Below are 21801 nucleotides of genomic sequence, written 5' to 3'. Positions count from 1 at the left end.
AAGGGACTGTTTTGAAATTTTACCAAGGTAATTCCCAGTCACTTTGGATAAATCATCAAGACTTTTTTTTTGATCTGCACTTATGATTACCACAGTTTGAAAAGTCCCTGTCTATTAGAAATTGACAAGTTATTTGTAATTTATTATTTTATGTGTTGAGAGATTAAATGACTTGCCTATTATCACATAGCCAGCATGTCAGTGAGTACTTGAATCCAGGATATCCTGACTGCAAGACTGGTCCTCTCTCTATTTAGACTATGTAGCCTTTCAGTTAAAAAACAAAACAAAACAAAAACAAACAAACAAACAAAAAAAGCAAAATTTCCAATGAGTGTAAGGGCCCTTTAAATGGGCGGACACAGTGCATCGGGAGATTGAGGCCCGGAAGTAATTTCTGTGGATATTAGGACTGCCCTTGGGCGGGATCCTGGCCATATTGAGATAGCTTCGTAATGGGTGACTCTCTCGCTGATTGGCTGTGTGTGTGACCTCACAGACCCTATGTAAGCCCACTGCAGGCAGCAACTGCCCTCTTTAACCTCCTGCTGTTCACCCTGGCTCCCTAGCCTGGGTGGCCAAGCCAAGATGGGTAGCCAAAAGAGGTAAGGGTTTTGGTAGTGAACACATGGGTCTTCTGACCAGGTGTTCACCAGGGAACCAACAAGTCAGGGCATCAGTTAGGGCATTATGTGAGTAGGTATAATAAAGGCTTTTAAGATTACATGTGGTTGTTCTTGAGTGCGCTACCGGTTATTAAGCTATAGATTCAAGAGATTGTGGCCAGAGACCTTAGAAGGCCTCAGAGGAGGCGAGCCGGGTAGAGCTCACACTGCAAAGGACAGTGGTCAAAGGTACTCTGGTGGGTCTAGGACAGACTAGTAATTGTAACTGCCAGGAGAGCACGTTACATATGACGCCCAACGTGGTGGACGCATCAGGAATTATCAGGTTTTGAAAATATTTAATATTCAGAATTAAGATTCTGAAAGATCCGGTAGAAACGCCACTTAAGAGGGAAGACAGAGAAGCAATATGGACCCAGGTAAATCTGGGATCAGGCTCAAGGACACAGCTGAACATAATGCTTATATCAAGAGGTTAAAGAGCCAGATGGAAGATCTTTTAACAAAGATCACCACTGAAGAACAGCAGGAAGCTTGTAATCAAGCTCCCAGAAGGCTATCCCCACACCTATTAGATATAGCTCGGAGAGGGAGCAACCTAGAGCTAATGCGTATGTATGACAGTAGAGAGTATAAAATGCCACAGCAAGAGTTGCTGGAATTGCAGGTTAAACTACAGATTGAGCTAGAGAAAGAAGAAAAAGCTAGGTTACTACAGATAGAACAGGAAGAGTTCAAACCAGTGGCTGAAACTAAGGAAGGAAATAAACGAACCACATGGACTTCAGTTGTAGAAATTCTTCTTAGCATTTTGTTGTTTTAAGGAATTTATCCATTACTCTTCCATTGAGAAGAAGTTTAGTTCTTTTTATGTGCAAAGCTCAGGTTTGATTTTGAATCAGCCTTTGGGGGATTTTCCAATTCTTCTTCCCTCTGCCTCACCTTCTTGGGCCAAGGGAGAAGGGGGAGGAGGAAAAGGAAGGGCGATAATACTATCTGCACTGCCCATTAATCCATTCAAAACTCCTGTGTCTTCATTTCAAAGGACAGGAGAAGGCTTTATGCCCCAAGGCAAAAAGGAATTGTGGGGTATTGAGTATAATCAGAAAAGTTTTAAAAATACAGTTCAGTTAATTTCTAAGAAACCTTACAGGGATAAGACCTTGCAGTTAGAGAGAGTGGAGTTTTATACTTGTAAAACTGCTAGGATCATCTTTGGAGAGTTGGAACTCCTCTTTTCTTACCTCGTGGATTTTCCACTTCCACAGGTGAGCTTCATTTCCCAACCCCCTACGGGTATTTATAAAACAGTGTTTATGTTTAGAATGGGTTGGAAAATTGCTGTTTTAATCACTAGAATAAATAGACAGTGTGTGATCTTTGACCCAGGAGGAAAAGCGATATCAGATTTATTGATTCACACTCCTGGAGTACAATTCGGTATCAGAAACTCAAACTTTGATTTTTAGGCAAAAGAATTCAGGGATATAGCCGAGTGTTCTTTTTTCATTAACTGTATGAGTGGATTTTTTAAGACCAATGGACATTATGGCTTCATTCCAATCTGGAGAAGCAGCTAGACATGTGATCAACCATTTTTCTATTGTAGAAATTTCACATGCATTTAAGACAGTTATGGATTGGCTTACAAATACTTTGCCTTTAGGTGTTTTTGCATTGAATTTGATTTTGCACATTCCATTGGCATTTCTTATAATCCTATTAGTAAAGTCATTACTGCACAGACTATCCCCAAGATCTTCTCTTCTAAACAAGAGAAGGGAATTTTGGGATATGTGATTGCTTACAATTTTAAATTTTGATTTTACATTTTTAAACACTTTTGATTTTACATCTTCAAAGTATTTTGATTTTACATTTTAAAGTTATTTTGGTTTTATATTTTTAATCTATTTCGGTTTTACACTTTTAAATTATTTTGGTTTTACATTTTTAAATTCTTTGCATTTTACCTTAGCAATGCACTTCGGGCATACACAGAAAGTGCAGCTAAGTGACAGACTGACTTTTGTCTGACTTTTGTTAATCTTTTTGACAACAACTTTGTTTCCACTGTGATGTGGAAAGGCCTGGATGGCATTTGGAAAGGCCCAAGTTGGGCCCCAAGTACATTCCTTCCTAGGTGCAGATCCAGCAGTAGAGTTCATCCCCACAAGAGACATTTGTAACCTGGGGATCCAAGAGAAGGACCAGACAACCGGCCAGAGGGACCAGCCAGATGTCCGCAGCCCTTCAGACGCTGATGGCAGCAATGTCCCTCCTGACCATGACACCAGAGACACCAGACACAGTTCCAATGTTGCAGCTGAAATGGACTGTTTTGGGTGATACGCAATATAAAGACTGTAAATGGACAATGGGCCTGCTTGCTTCTCCCGTGGCCACTTGCCATATGGTGGCCTGGGAAGAGGCTTTGCCCTATGCTTTCTATTGAAGGACTATGCTTTTAAATTAGTGGGTGAAAAACCAACACACCCACCTGCCGTTGTTATTGAGACAATGTTATTGGACATGACTTTGCTTATGTGCACCTGTGAAACTAGAATTGTTCTAGAATTGTGATAAGCTAGAATTGTTCTAGGAGTGTGAAAAGTGCAACAGAAAATTGTAAGAAACTAGAATTGGTCTAGAACTGTGAAAAGTGCAATTGAGAATTGTGATAAACTAGAATTGTTCTAGGATTGTGACAAGTGCAATTGAGAATTGTGATAAGCTAGAATTGTTCTAGGATTGTGACAAGTGCAATTGAGAATTGTGATAAGCTAGAATTGTTCTAGGAGTGTGAAAAGTGCAACAGAAAATTGTAAGAAACTAGAATTGGTCTAGAACTGTGATAAATGTAACTAGAATTGTGACAACCTACCTACTGATATTTGTTAACTAGAATTGTGATGTTTTACCTTGTTGACTTCCCACCTCAGTGTTGACATCCTACCTCATTGGCATCCAATCTCTTTGGCCTATTATCTCGAGTATGACTTTGATGAATGGGTTGAACACTTGGCCACTGTTGAGCCTGGTTCTTATTGTCATACTTCTGTTTACTGATCTGCTGCTTTGTACCTCCTTGGGCATAACACTGTCATCTCATAGATCAAGTGAACTATAGCTGGTGCTAAAAGTTTAGCTTGGTGAGATGTGCGGTTCCCGCAAAACAAGAGAAAGGGAATTGTAAGGGCCCTTTAAATGGGCGGACACAGTGCATCGGGAGATTGAGGCCCGGAAGTAATTTCTGTGGATATTAGGACTGCCCTTGGGCGGGATCCTGGCCATATTGAGATAGCTTCGTAATGGGTGACTCTCTCGCTGATTGGCTGTGTGTGTGACCTCACAGACCCTATGTAAGCCCACTGCAGGCAGCAACTGCCCTCTTTAACCTCCTGCTGTTCACCCTGGCTCCCTAGCCTGGGTGGCCAAGCCAAGATGGGTAGCCAAAAGAGGTAAGGGTTTTGGTAGTGAACACATGGGTCTTCTGACCAGGTGTTCACCAGGGAACCAACAAGTCAGGGCATCAGCTAGGGCATTATGTGAGTAGGTATAATAAAGGCTTTTAAGATTACATGTGGTTGTTCTTGAGTGCGCTACCGGTTATTAAGCTATAGATTCAAGAGATTGTGGCCAGAGACCTTAGAAGGCCTCAGAGGAGGCGAGCCGGGTAGAGTTCACACTGCAAAGGACAGTGGTCAAAGGTACTCTGGTGGGTCTAGGACAGACTAGTGATTGTAACTGCCAGGAGAGCACGTTACAAATGAGGAAGCACAAACATTAATGATTACTTGAAAAAAATCAAAACTCAGTAGTTATCAAAAAAGAAGTAAATTAGAATTGTCTAAGTATCAAATTGGCAAAAATAAAAGCCCTGAAATTCAGAGGTTGGGAATTGGAAGGTAGAAGAAGTTAGAGAAACAAATATACCTTTTCCTTGTTGAAACTGAAAACTTAAAGCATTTAGGAAATTTGGGAAATCTGGCAATATGCACTAAAATAAAAAAAATTATTTTGATCCAATAATTCTATGATTAGAAATATACTTGCAAGTATTAACAAAAACAAAGCTATCTTTTTATATATCTAAATATCTGTAATTACAACCCCCCAAAAAAACCCCCAGGAATTAGCTTAGTTCAACAATAGAGGAATGGTTAAATATATAATATTAATAGAATAGAATAACATGGTACAATTGAGGATTAATGAAGAAATTCAGAAAAAATGCTTTTATAAAATAATGTGAAACTTAAAAAAATAAAATCATAACCAAATGAAAAAAGTATATAAGTAGAAGAGTGAAAGATAATGACTGGGCAAACAAGAAAGAGATTATTAAAAGTTATGACATTTTATATGTTGCAATTAAATTATTTATAAAGCAAGTTCAATTAGTTGTGTTGACATTTAATATTAAATTAGCAATAAATGATTAAGCTATGTAAGTATAGCTTGACAGCATTTTTTTGGGAAAAAGATAGGGGTTTGTAGGGGAATAAAATGTGATGAGGTAGCCTTAGGCTGTATTAAGAGATGTAGCATCTAGGAGTAGAGAGGTCAAACCTTAGCTGTAGTGTGATAATCAGTTCTAAATACCACATTTTAGAAAGGATATTGATAAATTTTAAAAAATCCAGATCAGAAGAATTAAAAGATTCAGAATTGAAAAGATGAGGAAAAAAATAGGCATTGTTAATGGATTTGTGAACTGATTCAACCACTCTGGAGAATAATTTGGAATGATCTCCAGCTACACCAATACTAGTTTTATATCCCAAAGAGATGAAAAGGACCTATATGTACAAAAATATTCATAACAAGTCTTTTTTGTAGTAGCAAAGAATTGGAAGTAGAGGGGATGCTGTTCTTCAATAGGGGAATGGCTGAATAAGTTACAACATGTGATTGTAATTTATTGTATTATTAAAAAATGATAGGGGGCAGCTAGGTGGCACAGTGGATAGAGCACCAGCCCTGAATTCAGGAGGACCTGAGTTCAAATCTAGTCTCAGACACTTAACACTTCAAAGCTGTGTGACCCTGGGCAAGTCACTTAACCCCAGCCTCAGGGAAAAAAAAATGATAAGGGAGGTGATTTGAGAAAAGCAAGAGAAGGCCTATATGAACTGACTGATGCAAAATCAAGTTAGAAGAACTGGAACATCATTGTACAAAGTAACAGCAATGTGTAATGTGATCAACTGTGAAAAACCTTCATACTTCATTTAATTCAATGATTTAAGACAATTCCAAAGGATTCATTATGAGAAAATGAGTTATATAGGCTATCTACCTGGAGAGAGAGAGAGAGAGAGAGAGAGAGAGAGAGAGAGAGAGAGAGAGAGAGAGAGAAAGAAAGAAATGAACTATGAATTCAAATTGAAGTATGATTTTCTTGCTTTGTTTTTCTAGTTTTAAAAAAATATGGTTAACATGAAAATATGTTTTGCATGATTTTACACGTGAAATTGATATGTTACCTGCCTTTTTATAGGATGAGGGAAGAAGGAGGGAATTTGGAACTCCAATTTTTTTAATTAAAACTTTTTATTTTTAAACATGGATAATTTTCAACATTCACCCCCACAAAATCTTGTGTTCTAAAAATTTCCCTCCTTTCCTCTTACCTCCTCTCCTACATAGCAAGTAATCCAATATATGTTAAACAGTTACAATTCTTCTATACATATTTCCACAAATATCATGCTGCACAAGAAAAATCAGATCAAAAAGGAAAAAAAAAATGAGAAAGAAAACAAGATGCAAGCAAACAACAAAAAGAATAAAAATGCTATGTTGTGATCCATACTCAGTTCCCATAGTCCTCTCCCTGGGTACAGATGGCTCTCTTCATTTCAAGATCATTGAAGCTGGCCTGAATCATTTCATTGTTGAAGAGAGCTACATCCATTAGAATTGATCATCATATAATCTTGCTGTTTCTGTGTATAATGATCTCCTGATTCTGCTCATTTTACTTAGCATCAGTTCATATAAGTCTCTCCAGATCTTTCTGAAATCATCCTTCTGATCATTTCTTATAGAACAATAATATTCCATAGCATTCATATACCATAACTTGTTTAGCCATTCTCTAACAGATAGACAACCACTCACTTTCCAGTTTTTAGACGTTAAAAAAGGGCTGCCACAAATATTTTTTGCACATGTGGGTCCCTTTCCCTCCTTTATGATCTTTTTGGGATAGTAAAAATATTGCTTGATCAAAAGGTATACACAGTTTGAGAGTCCTTTGAGCATAGTTCCAAATTGCTCTCCAGAATGGTTGAATCAGAACTCAAATTTTAAAAAGAAAAGAAAGTTATAAATAAATAACACATTTAAAATTTCCTTTCAGTCTTGAAAAAAGTATCAAAATAATGTTAAATGAAAAATTAGTTGAAGAAAATGGAGATGTTTCTCCTGGAGAAGAGAAAAATTTAGGGGAAATGTGATGAAAAAATGGTGGTAAGGTGGAAAAAACATTGGGTTTGAATTTTACTAATTATTTTGTATGAACTTGCATAAGTCACTTAATTTCTCTGAACCTCAGTTTCTTCATCTATAAATTGCAGGGTTTGACTAGATCTCAAAGGTTCCTTCAAGCTCTAAACATATAATTTAATAATTCTTGTGTCAAATGTAGCATAGAGAGTATATTCTTTGGATGCAAATCTTCAGGTATCTGAAGACCTGGCACCTGCAGAGTAATTAGACTTGTTTTAGTTGACCTTCGATGACAGAACTATAAGCAAAGCTTGTAAAATGAAGAGAAGCCTAGTTAGACCAAACCTCTAGTTTATTTAAATGGCAGCACAGGTTCTCCGCTTCCTCCATCATCCCTGCTAGTTTTGGCATGTTGGATCACCGAACTTGGCTCTCCCTTCCAGTATTTTAGAAGTAACTGAGGGATGAGAGTAATATTCAGTACCCTTGCTCATGAATTCCCGTGTGTTGTGTTCCCTCCAATTTTAATCACCAATTAAAATGTCCCAAATTTCAATTTACCAATTGGTGTTTTCAAAATATCAATGAATTTCAATCAGGCACTGACAAAGGGAAGTTTCCAGAAAAGGATAAAAATATGAAGATCTCCCCCCCAAATCTGGGATCTGTTTTTTCTGCTATACCCCAATCTGGTGTCTGGGTAGAGAAGACTTTTAATTTATTGTGATAACTACCAAATAGTCTCCCGAATGAATTCATTTCTGAGAGTGGTATAATCAGTGTCTTTAGCTATCAGGTCAGTTTGCTGCTAGATGGGGTCAGTGATGTTAATCTGTACTTCTGGCTCTTTATTGTACTCAGTTGGCTTATTCTATGAATGACAGCAGAAGGAGGAAGTGGCTTTTCTGTCCTTTTGAAGTTCATTGTGATCTTGTCTTATTTGTCACTAATACTCATTCATCGATCACACAATACTGCCAGCAAGAGTGGAGAGCTACTAGCTTTCCCCCCACCAGAAGTCATTAGTATTTCTTCTCCCTCTTCCCAAAACGGAGGAATGAGAGAGAGAAAGCTTTCATCTATTCAAGCTTTTTATATGTACATTCAGTAGCCAATTAAAAGGCTTTCCATCAGCAGTGAGCTGAAAGTAAATGTGATATTTGAACATTAGGATAGGAAAGACCCTATGTCTTTCCACAAACAAGTTCACCAAACCTCCACACGAATAGATTCTAGGCAAAGCATATTCCACATACCAGTAGAACCAAACTCAAATATAATTGGGGCCATTAAACCACACATAATGATCCCTGCTGGATGTATACTGTTTTAGAAAAACCATATCTTAACGTTCTGCCAGATTGTATTTTTATTTATTTTGTTAGATGGTGTAGTGGATACAATACTGACCTAGAATCAGGAGGACAAATTCAAATTTGGCCTCAGACACTCAATAGTGGTGTGATTTTGGGCCAGTCACTTTAATCTCTGTTTGCCTCAGTTTCCTTATCTTTTAAAATGGGGGTAATAAGATCACGTTCCTACCAGGATTGTTGTGAGGATCAAATGAGAAAGCCTGCCATATTTTGTTGTTGAGTTATTTTATTTATAACTGACTCTTAATGACCCAGTTGGGATTTTGTTGGCAAAGATACAGAAGTTGTTTCCTATTTCCTTTTCCAACTCATTTTATAGATGAGGAAACTGAGGTAAAAGGGTCAAGGGATTTGCTTAGAGTCACAAAGTAAGAGATGTCTGAGACTGAGGTGGGTTAAGATTCCTTTCTAATTCCCAGCCCCCATGAATTCCAATGGGAGATATCCGGGCTCTCCCAGCCCCCATCAGATCTGAGCTAACTTGGGCTGTCCCAGCCCCCATTCTAATGATCTGCTCAGGTTTCCCAACCCCCTCAAACAGCTTCCTCCTTATCTAAAAACCCATTGAATTCTATTCAAATTCTAACCCTGGCTGAAACTCAAGCCAGAGGCCAACCTGGGGCTCCAGCCATGAGCCCCTTCAGATAATAAGGGAACCATTCTTTGCAGAGGTCCCAGACATGGCATCCTTACACCGGCCATGTCAAGGGTTCCTGTCCACCCAGTGCCAGCCCTGGCTCTGGTGTCTTTTCTACCTTTTAACCTTACTTCCAAACCCCATAATAAACCTCTTTTATCAATCTAGGTTTTCGGGTCTGTAAATTCCTTTACAGGGGACTCTGCAGTGCCACTAGACCTCATTTAACTCTGTATCGTTGTGCCTAATCCTAAGGGGTTGCAGGAAAGCTCCATTTGACTTTCTGTACCCCGAACCTGCCACTAGACCTCAATTAACCCTAATTTCACTTAGGTACTCCTTACCTAATTCTCATCAAGACCAGATTTGAACTGAAATTTTCCTGACTCTATGCCTAGTGTGACACCTATGTAAATGCTATTATTTCTTAATTATATTCAATCTGGTTCTGATTGTATTCTGGAGTGTTTGGCAGCTTTGCTGTATTCTCTGAGACCTGAGTCTTACCGACAAGTTTCCCTCATTACATAGGTTTAAAATGTAATAAATACAAGAGAGCATAAAACATAATTGGAAACAGCCTTACTAATATTGGATTAAGAAGTCAAAAATTTCAAAGTTACAAGAATATGAAATATAAAATTCTGTAGACATCACAGAAAATGATCACCTGGAACAGAAAGGCTTTATGCTCCCGGCTCAGCAACAACTAAGGTGAAGCTTCTAAATCCATTTCCTTCCAAGAAAAGCTTATTATTATTATTCAAGCAGCAGATAATTCCCCCAAACCCTTTGTAAGGAGACCACCTGGTTCACCTGCTGCTAAAGTAACTTATTGTGCATGAAACCCTCTGTGCAATAAGGGCAATCAGGGCAATCCTGTTTAGCAACAACCTCCCCAATCCCTCACTCTCCATCTATATAAAATTGGTATGGCTCCTAATGAATCCTCCATGTCAGAGAACAGTTACTGTTAGAGCTATCCTAACACAGAATAGGGGCAGCTGAATGGCAAGGTGATAGAGTTCAGGGCATGGAGTTAAGAAGCCCTCATGTTCCTGAGTTCAAATCTGGCCTTAAACACTTAGTAGTTGTATGACTCTGGGCGAGTCACTTAACCTGTTTGCCTTAATTCTATAAGAAGCTTTTGCCAGTGTTTCTTTTTTTTTTAATTTTATTTATGATTTTTTTTGACAGTATATATGCATGAGTAATTTTTTTATAACATTATCCCTTGTATTCATTTTTCCAAATTATCCCCTCCTTCCCTCTACTCCCTCCCCTTGATGACAGGCAATCCCATACATTTTACATGTGTTACATGTAAATATATGTGTGTAAATACCATTTTCTTGTTGCACATTAAGTATTAGATTCCGAAGGTATAAGTAACCTGGGTAGATAGACAGTAGTGCTAATAATTTACATTCACTTCCCAGTGTTCCTTCTCTGGGTGTAGTTATTTCTGTCCCATTGATCAACTGGAAGTGAGTTGGATCTTCTTTATGTTGAAGATATCCACTTCCATCAGAATACATCTTCATACAGACATTGAAGTGTACAGCGATCTCCTGGTCCTGCTCATTTCACTCAGCATCAGTTGATGTAAGTCTCTCCAAGCCTCTCTGTATTCCTCCTGCTGGTCATTTCTTACAGAGCAATAATATTCCATAACCTTCATATACCATAATTTACCCAACCATTCTCCAATTGATGGACATCCATTCATCTTCCAATTTCTAGCCACTACGAAAAGAGCTGCCACAAACATTTTTTGCCAGTGTTTCTTAATTCTAATGTGTTCCCTCTGTTAATTTTTTGTACATAGTTATTTTCATGTTGTCTTTCCCAATAGATTTTCCCAATTGAGATTATATATTGAGATTATAGACTTGAGAAGGGGACTGTCTTTTGTCTTTCTTTATATCTATCCTCAGTGCTTAGTACACAATCTGGCACATAGAAGGTACTTAAATGTTTGTTGACTGATGATTTATGTGAAAGAATCAATACAGGATTGAAGAAAAAATTTTTGAGGGGAGAAGAAATTCATGTATTGTCCTGGTCAAAGAATTCCATCTCTATTAACCAAACTACTGATGGCGAATATCTATGTTCTTAGTTTGGTTGGAGCCCAGCCAGCCGCCTCGTTCTGTTACTTGGATAAGATTTGAAGTCTTTTCAGTATGGGAGAATCTGTTGCAGATTGTGCTCTTCTGGTATCACTTTTGGGAACTCAGTCACTTCCATGCCACAATGAGGCTTTGCAGTAGGAATTTAAGTTGTGGGTGACCCAAAGTACAAGAGTGAGATATATGGTAGGCACAATTAAGTTGCAGTATAGATCCAAATGTGATCTATACTGAAGACGTTGTACAGATATAGAGGTTATCAGGGAGGAAATTTGATCACAAGAGGAGGTGGACCATTTATATGGGAGAAACAAGGGATGGCAGATGGGCAAAATGTTGTGCTCTGCAATCATAGTTTAACTGCATAAAACTATATCTAGTAGAAGAAAAGGGGCTTTCTTTGAAAAACTTCTTGTAAAAGCTGAACACAGAAGAGAAAATTTATTGCACATATAAGCAGACAAAATATTGACTAGAAAAAACATTGCTTAAATGAAGCTTGAAATTTTTTGACATTTTTATTTGAAATGTAAAACTTTTTTGGGGTAACAATATTCATTAGTTCAAGCTGTTTGGTTTTACCTCAAATAGTGAAGAATAATACTATTTCTGGTAATTACCTTCCTTCCTTCTCCATTGGGGGCAAGAGTGAGGGTAAGGGAAGGGAGTCTTTCTATACTGATTACCTCAATTAAATTGAATGTTTGTGCAGCTCTGACCTCCTGTAAGCTACATTTTTGAGGTTTTTGCATGATGGTGTGGGTGGCCCAGACTTACTTTTGCCCTTAATTCCAATATTTATAACAGAACATATACTGTATGTTTTAAAAGGAAGAGCTGATATGGTTTTTTTCTCCTCTTCAACTGTTTGTGAAATTCCAAGTCTAAACATCAGTCTAAAAATAGGAAAATGGATGTGAAAAAAGATTTAATTATTCTAATTAGTCAATAATGAGGGTTGCCATATTCTCATTAGTCAGTGAAAGTTATTATAAAGACATTAAGAGAACGAGAGAAAAGTTAGATTGAATGTCAGATGGTGAACCAAACTGCCATTCAGTTTTCTATGTTTGATCCCAAGGCTCTGTTTTGATGTACTTTTGCCAAGACTGGTTTTCTCTTCCACTCTGCCTAGATCCAGAACATAGCAATAACACCGACAATCAAAATGCCCTCTGTGCCAGCCAAACAAATATCAAAAGAGACATCATTATGGCAAGGACAGAATCCTTGATCTTAAAGGAGCTTACAGTTCAATCCGAAAGACAAGCTGGTTGTCAATCAATCGACAATAATTTGTGAAGTGCTTACTATGTGCTAGACATGGGGTTGAGCCCTGTGTATATAGTAAAGGAAGAGAGAATTCCTGCTTGAAGGAATTCACATTCTATTAGGGAAGATAAATGTGTGTGTGTGTGTGTGTGTGTGTGTGTGTGTGTGTGTGTGTGTGTGTACGTACCTGTAGATACTTACAAAATAAATACAGGGCAATTTTTTTGGGGGGGAGAAAGGGGTAGGAAACAAAGTTTTCATGCAGTAAGTGGTTTAAGCGAAGTCCTTTTTTTTTTTTTTTTTTTTTGAAAGGCTTTAAATGATTTGTGGACTCAAAAAAAGAGCCCTTCCAAGAAAGCCAGTAAAAAAAGAAAAAGCCATGATGCTTTTATTCCCAGAACAATTCTCCACGTCTCTAGCTTCAAACTATCATCATAATGTTAAAAGAAGAAGAAGAAGGCTTTCAGCACATAGGGTGGATCATCTCTAGGGGATTACTGACCAGGATTCAAATACTACCTTATAAACCAAGTCTTGAATGGAACTAAGTGGATCTAGAGGGAAGAATTAAAGAATTGCCTTCCAGGCATGAAGGCAATGCAAAGGGCCAGACATGAAAGAAAGGTAGGATAGGCTAGGTTGTGAAAAGCTGTAAATACTTTAAAAGTATTTTAAAATACTCTTCTAATTTAAAAATCTTTAAATAAAAGAGCTTTAAAAAGAGTTTTCCCCCTATTAATTACAGAGGAGATGGGGAGTCATTGTAGTTTCTTGAAACCCTGGCAGCTTTGTGAAGGGTAGATTGAAATAGATACCTGAGGCAGAGGAGGAACAAATAGGGAGCTATTACACTAGTTCAGGGAAAGGGTGATAAAAGCTTGTACCAGACTGGTGACTGTGAGAGTAGAGAAAAGAGAAGGGAGGTAACAGGTATAACATCAGCAAGCATTATGCTTGGTGTGCAGTAGGCACTTAATAAATTATTCATAGCTGGCTGATAAAAAATTATTTGCATTCCTACTTTCTCACTCTGTCTTGCCCTTCTGAAGTGAGGAACCTTTGAAGCTTGTTTATCCAGGAATAGGTATGGCTAAAAGGATTTTTCAGCAAATCAATCTGACTTTGGTGTGCAATACAGATTGGAGTGGAAACTCAGGAATTAGTCAACAAGCATTAAACTCCTACTGTATTCCAGACACTGTCCTAAGTATGGAGAGTAAGCAAGAGACAATTCATGCCCTCAAGGAGTTTGGAGTGTAATGGGGGAAACAACATGAAATAACTATATACAGACAAGATAAATACAAACTAAACTGGAGGTGATCAATAGAGAAAAGGCCCTAGCATTAAGGGGGGAATGGGACATTTTCTACTTGAAAGTTAGATTTTAAATAGGACTTGAATAAAGACAAGGAAGCCAAAAGATAAAAATGAGGAGAGAGAGAATTCCAGGTATGTAAGATGCAGTGGAAATGTCCAGTATTGGGAGATTGGTATAAGGAACAGTGAGGAGATCAGCATTTAATGCATTGCAGAATACATGGAGAAGAATAGTGAGTGAGTGTGTGTGTGTGTGTGTGTGTGTGTGTGTGTGTGTGTATGTGTGTGTCTTTTGGGGGGGGCAATTGGGGTTCAGTGATATGACCAAGGTTCTCTCTTTTGTTCCTTCCTTCCTTCCTTCCTTCCTTCCTTCCTTCCTTCCTTCCTTCCTTCCTTCCTTCCTTCCTTCCTTCCTTCCTTCCTTCCTTCCTTCCTTCCTTCCTTCCTTCCTTCCTTCCTTCCTTCCTTCTCCTTTCATTTTGCAAGGGTAACAGATTATAAAGGGCTTTGAATATCAAACACAAAATTTTCTATTTGATACTGGAGGTGATAGGAAGCCACTGAAATTTATTGAGCAGGAGGATGATAGGATCAGACCTATGCTTTAGAAAGATTGATTTGACAGCTGACTAAATGTGGGAAGAACCTCAAGAAAGAGGACTAACCAGCAAGTGTTGTAATGATCCACGTATGAGGTGATGAAGGTCTTGCTAGAATAATGAAAGAGTCAGAGGAGAGAAGGGGCCATGTACAGGAGATGTTACAAAGGAAGAAATGTCAGGACTAGTAACACATTGGATATGGGCAGAGAGACTGGGGAGTTAAGAAGAAATCTAGGTTTTGAGCCTAGTTGGTTGTACCTTTGAAAGTAATCACAAAGTTTGAAAGAAGATAGAGGTTGGGATGGAATTGAGGGGAAAATAATGAGTTCAAATTTGGACATGTTGAGTTTAAGATGTTTATGGGACATTCAATTTGAGGTAATAAGCAGTTAGAAAGGTAAGTCTGGAAGTCAGCAGAAACATTAAGGATCAGCAGACATTAAGGCTAGATAAGTTGATTTGAGTATAGCCAATAAACATTGGAGTTGATGATATGATTGAATGAAATAGCATAAAGGGAGAAGAAGACCCAAGACTGAGTCTTAGGGAATATCCATCATTAGGATGTGTAACCGTGATAAAGAAACACCAAGGAGACTTGAGAAGGAACAATCAGAGAAAGGAGAACCAGGATAGAGTAGTGTTATGAAATCCTTGTCAGAAAAGTGTATCAAGAAGAAGAAAGTGATTGAGAGTATTAAGGACTTGAGAGGTCAAAAAGGATGAGCTTTGAGAAAAGTCATTAGATTTTGCACTTAAAGGATCATTAGTAACTTTGGAAAGAACAGTTTGATAGAATGAAAAGATTGGAAGCCAAAGTGCAGAGAGATGAGAAAAGAATGAGAGAAAAGGAAGTGGATTCATAGATAGTCTTCTCAAGATATTTAGCTATAGGGATGAAGAGGTGATAGCTAAGGAGAATGGATAGAAAAATAGGGGCTTTTGAGTCCAGAGAAGACACAGGCAAGTTTGTAGGCAATTGAGAAGTAGCCAGTGGTAGGGAATGATTGAAGATAAGGAAGGGGGGGGGGGAATGATAGCAGGGGCCATTTGTGGGAGAAGATAGGAGGAATGTGATTATATATAAAGAGAAGTTTACCTTGGCAAGGAGAAGCACCATCTCTTCGTGTGAGATAAGGGTAAAGGTAGAAATAGCAGAAGGCATCTGGGAAATGTGAAATGAAGAGGAGAAGAAGGGAGAAGAGCGAGCTTTCAGCAAATGGCCTGAATTCTTTCTCAGTGAAATCTAAGACAAAGTTCTCAGGTGAGAGTTGATGATTTTCTCCAGCTTGTTCAGCATCAAGTACTCAAGGACAAAAAGAGTAGATGGTGGGAATAAACCAGGGCTGATGCTTGGCAAGAAAAAATCTTTAGTAGGGTAAGCAACCAAGGACTTCAAAAGAAGAGACTTGAGGAGTTGAATCAAGGATTCAAGATGAGGATAGGAAGAGAATGTAACCAAATACAGAGATAATGGCCTGGATAGGAACTAAAAGGTTGAAGTATTGGAAGTCATTGTATAGATAAAAAACAGGTTTGGGATTTCAAGGCAATGGGAAGTCATAATGACAGTAGAATTGTGACCAGAAAAGGAAATTCAAAGTTCATGGACATGAAAGCGGTACACGAGGGTGATGGCAAGTTCAGAGGTATGACCAAGGAATAGGTAATGGAAAATGGGCAAATCGAAAGTTAGGTTATTTGTAGGCATGTCAATATATATCTTGAAGTCCACTATACTCATTGAGGAAAGAAATGGGGTGTGTTAAGGTTGGTAGACAACAATTACCAGCTTATTGATTGAATGGTAGATATGAATTGAGTGAATTTCAAAGAAAGAGGCAGTATTGTATGTTGATGGTAGAGAGTGATAATGAGGAACAAAAAGTATTTCAATTCCTCTGCCTCAATTACTGAGTCAGGAGGAGAAAGAGGGCAGGGTGGCTGGGTCGTCTAGAGGGAACTAGATCTCAATGAAAACCAGAAGGAGAAGGAAAGGAAAAGATTTAATATGAAAGCAAATTTGTTACCTAAAGAGCAAGAATTGTAGAGAACAAGGTGGAAAGGGTAGGATTTTTAGAATAGGACATTAGGGGAATTGAGTTAAGGAAGATGGAAATAATGGAGCAGGATAATGAGAGAGAGAAAATGGATTTTGAATAATAGCAATTAGACATTCAGAATCATTGGGTATTGTAGAAGTTATACCTAGGTTGGAGTTTGTTAATCACCAATAAATGATTACATATAGGTTGTAATATCACTAGGTGGAGTCTTCTGATAGAATGATGTTTCCATATTATCTTTGCAAACAGACCAGAATAGGAGTGAGGCAGAGGAAGCAGGAGGCATTGCTAACCTAATTGATTAATCCTAATCAATTTAAAGGATATGACATGGAATTTTTATGGGAAAAACTCTGGGGTTTGGGCACTATACCCTTCTTGGGGGAAATGCCAAGTTTTATGATTCTGACTGGGTAACTTTACCCCCAACTTTATTTGCCATTGGGTTGCCCTATCAATTTATTAATCTAAGGGGAATAGATAACATGAATTTATACAGTCAGAACTGCTATGAACCTCGGTCTACTTGGAAACCCCACATTTTTCACAGAACATGCAATACTTCCCTGAGCTCTAATCACATGATCTTGGCAAAATGGCATGGCTGAAAACAGCATTTTATTCTTTTTTTGAATGGAATCAAAAACCCTAAATACTTTAAATAGAACATTTATCACATGGCTATACACTCATTGCTTCTCCTAGACTCACTTAAAACCAGGCCACTCAAAATAGCACGCCTCTGTGTGCTCCAAACTCAAAAGTTCTGGGAAAGACACAGTTCAGTTTGTTTAGTTTCATATAGTTTCTTCTTTTGGAAATGAACAGAGGAAGTAAGAAATATAACAGAATTCCCAAATGTAATCCAATTTGTGGCCTGGGTGAGGATTAATTTCTGAATGTGGATTGAGGAGTGTTTGGAAAATGGAAGTATTCCCCAATTTTGCTACTTCCCCCCATCACAATTCTCTCCTCACCAGATCCACTCCTTTCTCTAACTGCTGCTTGTCTCATTGTTCATTGGTTGGGCTGACTCCAACTATTTCTTCCAGCTTGTTCATTCCTTTTTTTTTAAAATTTTTTTTATTTTCTTTTTAAAATTTATTTTACCTTTTTTTTTTTGACAGTACATATACATGGTTAATTTTTTACAACATTATCTCTTGCACTCTCTTCTGTGCCAAATTTTCCAGCTTGTTTATTCCTAATAAAGCAGTGAAGTATAAGCAAGTACTAGGTAGACATGAATGATATTCAATTTGCCCCCTTTACCATCTCACCAGACAATCCTGTTTCCCTGTGTCCTTGAAAATTTATTCCAATGGGTACCCAAGCTTGCTTGACTCATTGTAAAGGGAGGAAAGGAAAATCTGAGAAGTGAGGGAGTGCAATATCTACATGATATCTAGTAATCCGTATAATCTTTAAGATAACTAAAATCAATTGGATTGTTTTCTGAGTGCTGTAGTCTCAAAGTATCCATCAACTCACATAATAAATTTGGGAGATTGAAGACCACGACTGGTAATGGTTCTTCCAAGTGTTTATCCACGGGAAATCTGGACTGGGAAGTCTCCCCATGGGCCCTCTCTTTAGGGAAATTTGCCTGAATGGAAAAGGAAAACATCTGGTCACACTCGTCTATCACCACAGTTTTATAATGCTAAATGGCAGTCTTTGGGATAAGTTTAGAGAGAATTATACATATGTTTTTAATCTACTGGCCCACATTATTGACTAACAATCAGTTCTTGCTTAAACTGCTCAAGAGATTGGCCTTTTATTCCATTTTGCAAGCTATCATTTCCCCTTCAAAAACTAATTTTAGTCTTTACTATTGCCGAATGTTGGTCTGACAAGATGCACATTTGGAATGACAAGTTTGTGGTCCAAAGAGCCTGAGGTGAAGTAAAAATCTCTGCCATGTCCTGTTCAACCTATTGAGGTCTAAGAAATCCCAAAGACTTGATTCCCAGTGTAAATCATGCCCATTTTATTTGGGGGAAAGTTTCTCTCTTCACAATGATTCTTGCTCATAAAGTTGTTTTTTGGGGAGTTTTTTGGCCTTAATTTATGATTTCATCATTGTGGAAAATTCTCAGGAAGGAAATTCTTTCCATTAAGGCAGACTGACAAATCATCTGCAACTTTTGGTCTTAAAGAGTATCCTGGGTTCTGAAAGATTAAATTACTTGCCATGGGTCACACAGTCAAGATGTATCAGAGGAAGCATTTGAATATAGGCTGTCCTAGCTCTAAAATACTCTAACCTTTATGCAACTCTACTTCTAATTTTTTTAACATTATAATTATGATATTGATATTCTACTTCAGGAATGTTCTTCCCTCTTGGACCTCTAAAAGTATTTTGTTTCATAGCCCTCTAAAGCTTTATGTGATATAGGGTGCTATAGCTAGCTTTTGAGTCAGCACCTTGTCTTAATAAGCCCAAACTCTATGAAGACCAGGTGCAATATTTTACTGAGAGTCTCAATCATTCTTTAATTCACTCTTTTCTGTCAGCCTACTTTCTTCACAACCTCCTTGCCAACCACCTCATCATGTGGTATCCTTTCTCCATCTTTCCAGTTCTGGTGCCAAGAACCATGATTAAATCAATACTGCCATTGTTCCTGGATAGAATTTGTGAGTCTTTTTCAGCATAGCCCCATTTACCATCCCTGAAACTTTCTGAGCCAAAGTGCTCCTCTTTGACTCCCTTATGTGTATTGCTTACCCTCTGGGGTCAGGGATTATCTTTGTTTTTATGTATTTCTCTCCAATGGCTATGATAGTGTTTGGCACATTGAAGCCACTTGAATATTTTTTCACTCCTCCAGTAGCTATTTAATAAGTGTAATATTGAACTTTATTGTGGAGTACCTACGTATAAGTATTCAGCCAATATTAAATATGTTGTTTGGGAATTTGGGAACCTTTAATTATTCTTTTAATTGAAAGAAATAAATCAATAGCCACTTGACTAAATGACATTTTCTTAAATCTACAGGGTGTGTGTGTGTGTGTGTGTGTGTGTGTGTGTGTGTGTGTGTGTGTGTGTGTGTGTTTTAGTGGTATTGAATAATTCAGCTCAAACCCCATAAAATTCCAGGAAAGAATATGAGGAAAAACAAAGCAGAGGGCACCATGAGTAGTAGAATTATACCTGCCCCTTCCCTGAAAATTTAAATAAAATCAACAAAATATCCTCTTCTAAAAGCAAACTTTCAAATTCTCCTTAGATGAGTTTATAAATTTTTTGACTTGAGTCTGTGATGAAAAGTTTCCAGTGTAATTTTAATAGACTTGCTCTGGTTTTAAAAAGAACCTGGGAAAATTGGTGGATCACCCCATCAAAATCCATTCTGTTACTACACCATTCTCTTACAAGCAATCAGAAAAGGAAAGGGTATGGGGTATGCTCTTTCTCTAATACAATAAGACTTTACTATTCTGGAAAAATATTCATGCTATTACTACCCTTGTGCACATTTTAGGGTCAGCTTAAATTTCTAAGGAATCTGGAGTGTGAGTTGGTATATGGGACCCAAAGTCAAATTTTCTTTGTAAAACAATATTCTGGGAATATGTGTAATGCTATATCCCCTGAAAGTTTCTGACTGCTGTGACAGAGCCACTGTATTTAAAGATTCAAAGACTGATCTTTTTTACTGAATCATGACCAGCTGGGTTTTACAATAATGGAAAGGATATGAGCAATTCTATTATTATGTAAAGGATTGCATTTCTCATATGTTCCTAGTCTTGTCTGGACTTAAATGCAGAGAAAAGTAATGGAGAAGCAGAATTGCACAGTCAGAGGGGAGCTAACCTTGGAGCCAGACCATTGTAGGTTCACGTCTGTCTTCTGATATAAGACACATCCTGGCTGTGTGACCTTGGACAAATCACTAATAATATCTCAGTGACCTAGGGAACTCTTTCAGATTTATAAATTTCAGATTGCACAACGACCATTGGTAGAGAGAGTTTTTTTCTCCAACAGCTAGGTAATATGGGTAGGACACTGAGTTTGGAATTAGAAAGGCCTGAGTTTAAAGTTCACCTCAGAAACTTATTAGCCTTGTGACCCCTACAAGTCACTTCACCTCAGGTTGTCTCAGTTTATTCATTTATAAAATGGAGGTAATAATAGCATCTACCTCTTATTGTGAGGATCAGATGAAATGATAATTGTAAAATACTTAGCATAGTGCCTGGGACACTGCTGTTTAGTCTATTCAGTTGCTCTGACTCTTTGTGACACCATTTGGGTTTTTTGTTTTTGTTTTTTGGCAAAAATACTGGAGTGGTTTGTCATTTCCTCTCCAGCTCATTTTACAGATAAGGAAACTATGGCAAAAAAGGTTAAGTGACTTGCCCAAAGTTACACAGCTAATAGGTGTCTGAGGTCAAATTTGAAATCGTATCTTTCTGATTCCAAGCCCAGCGCTCTAGCCACTGAGCCACCTAGTTGCCCTGCCTAGCACATACTAAGTATTATATAAATATTAGCTATTGCTAGGTATCACCTATTATTACCTTTCCACACAATGAAATCGAATCCACATCCATGCAAAAAAACCCAAAAGATTTGACTTCAAAATTATGTCCCATAAAGGGATTTTCCCTTCACCTTAATTTTAATGTTTTGCAAATTTTTGGTTCTGGAGCAAGAGAATTTGGGACTTGGACATTTTTCACTCTACAATTCAAATAATGACCCATCGAATTAAAATTGTTAAATCCTACACTTTGTCTTGTTGGAGGTGGGGGAGAAATTGTTGGATTATAAATAGGAAGTAGCATTTAGACTTGCCTTTGATAAGATCTGAATGACTGGTTGAGTCTGAAAATTTCATTTCCTTTACCTGCCAGGACTTTCATCTTGCCATGTTGATTAATGTTCTGAGGACTTTAAAGACAGGTGCCTTGCTTTCTGAATCCCTTATATTGCTATTAGGGGCCTCTCTAAGAAAATGTTCAGTTTCAGGCAGGCAGAAGCTGCATATTAAACTAACCTAGCCTTGAATACTTTTAGTCAACTGATATTACACTGTGTTGTGACTGGATAGTTTTCATTTGCAGAAGGGCTCTGAACCTTCCCACCTTGCCAGATTCATGTTCTACCAAAGAGCCAAAGACTATAACTAACTTTTTTGGCATCCGAGGTAAGCAGCTCATGTCATCCCTAGGGAAGGAAGTGCTCAAATCTGGCCTCCTATCAACTTTATAATTTACTATGTGAAAATAAGACAAGAAGCCATTAGGTTCAGCAGAAGGAAGAATCCATTCTGTAGTAATATGCTGCTAT

This window comes from Sminthopsis crassicaudata, chromosome 2 (assembly GCF_048593235.1).
Source record: "Sminthopsis crassicaudata isolate SCR6 chromosome 2, ASM4859323v1, whole genome shotgun sequence".
Lineage (NCBI taxonomy): Eukaryota > Metazoa > Chordata > Mammalia > Dasyuromorphia > Dasyuridae > Sminthopsis > Sminthopsis crassicaudata.
The sequence above is the reverse complement of the archived record's forward strand: the minus strand, read 5'-3'. Positions refer to the sequence as shown.